The sequence below is a fragment of the Notolepis coatsorum genome (genome assembly GCF_963971535.1).
Source record: "Notolepis coatsorum genome assembly, contig: SCAFFOLD_154, whole genome shotgun sequence".
Lineage (NCBI taxonomy): Eukaryota > Metazoa > Chordata > Actinopteri > Aulopiformes > Paralepididae > Notolepis > Notolepis coatsorum.
This window is the reverse complement of record NW_028170456.1, coordinates 361,840-363,976: the sequence shown is the minus strand read 5'-3', so window position 1 is coordinate 363,976 and position 2,137 is coordinate 361,840.

Here is a 2,137-nt window from a genome sequence, read left to right as displayed (position 1 = left end):
AAAGACCGCAGTGTGCGGCTGAGCGGGGTTGGGGTGCGTGTTCGGGTGAGTCCGGCGGTCTCTTGGGAGGGGGAGGAGGAAGTGTTTTTGTCTGTCTTGTCCCTTGTCTTGTCATCTTGAGTTTAGCTGGGGATATTATGGGGGGGCAGCTATTTAACTAGTTCTTCACTGTTTGGCCACTTTTACACGGTCTCTGTGAGTCTATGGAACACCTACAGGTTTTTGTTTTTTCATGAAGGTTCATTGCTCTGGTTTCAGGTCGTGTTCCCCCAAAAAATGGTCCTTGTGGTGGGTTGGAGATGTACGTTTTATTAATATGGGGTCACACGGCCGGGAATCGGGACTGAACACTGGGAAAGACCATTTATTAGATAGTACCCCTTGGAATTAATTTAGTAGGTTGAACTCTGGTTTCTTTTCTTTTGTCTGTATAATTGTTAGTCATTATTATTATTGTTTTTGTTATTTTCTTGTGAAGTTCTATGTATTGTGATTGTGGTTAATGTGTTGTCTTGTTTCGTGAGAATGTCAATAAAAAAATTTGATCAAAAAAAAAAAAGGTTTGTATAGTTGTATATATTTGTTTCTCTGGTCGAACTAACGTTAACGTTATTAATCCTGCGGCCGCACTTTATTCAAATCCCCATCAATGGAAAATTACCCCGCCCCATACCCATGCTGATTGGTCCTTGTGCAAGACTAGAAAGCGGGGATCTTTGATTAAAGAAATGTCTTTTGTGGTGTTTTATTGTTTTCGTTTTTTTCCATTGTCATTATCGTTGTTATTGTTATGACTATGTCCTGTGAAGTCCTGTTTATTGTTATTGTTTCTGTGTTGTGTCTTGTTTCATGTGAAAAGAAAAAAAAGAAAATATAAAAAAAAAAACATTGACTCAGCTTTAAGGTGTCACATGACCACATATTGGACCGTGCAAGGTTCAACCTATTAGTGACATCACACATGCAACATGAAAGAGACGACTCCCCTCTCCGGGGGAAGAATGTGAAAATGGTGTTCTGATGACAAGTTCTGCACAAATATCAATCTACATAGTCAAAGTATGTAGCTTTAATATCTAACTTTAATATACAGAATAACTATCTCTCTCTCTTTATTCCTCTATTGCTGTCCCTCTTTGTCTCTATCTCTCTGTCTCTCTCTCAGTCATTTCTCCATCTCCCTCGCTCTTTCAGTCGTTTGACTCCGCTCTCACTCTCCCTCTCTCTTTCTCTGTCTCTCTCCCTCTCTCAATTCAAGTTTTATTGGCATGAAGTACATGTCAGTATATATTGCCAAAGCTTTGGTTAATCAATCAATAATGAACCAATACAATAACAATTATATGGGATAAAGATATATAATAATAATAATAATAATAATAATAATAATAATATCACAATGAAAAGAAAATGCTTACAATAGCAATAATATTTTCAGAAAATAATGACAAGAGGTTAATGTCAATAGATATTGTAAAAAGCAATATTGCTCAAAGTAAATAAACTAATATTGAATCAGAATAATGAATACGAGATCTAGCAAACATAAAATGAAATGTATTCACTCATTGTCTCTCTCTCTCTTTGTGTATCTCTCTGTGTTCTCATCAGAATTTTTACAGTTTCAACACAATATCCAATATATATATTTCGTCTCTGTCTCTTCCTGCTTGTGTGTGTGTGTGTGTGTGCGTGTGTGTGTGTGTGTGTGTGTGTGTGTGTGTGTGTGTGTGTGTGTGTGTGTGTGTGTGTGTGTGTGTGTGTGTGTGTGTGTGTGTGTGTGTGTGTGTGTGTGTGTGTGCGTGCGTGTGTGTGTGCGTGCGTGTGGGTGTGCGTGTGCACGTGGGCGTGTGCGTGTGAGAGAGAGAGAGAGAGTGTGTATGTGACTTCATATCAGTTTGACAGATTCAACACGATCTCTCTCAGAAATCAGTCTCAGACACACAGTTTTGTTTCGGTTCCGTCAGTTCGTCTGACTCCTCTCTCTTTTGTTGTTTGTAGTACAATATGGTAATAAAGGCATGTTGCCGTACATGCTGATGGCCTGCTGACCTTATGGAAATAAATGTGTAGAGCCACTGCTCTCCTCTCCTCTCCTCTCCTCTCCTCTCCTCTCCTATCCTCTCATCTCCTCTCT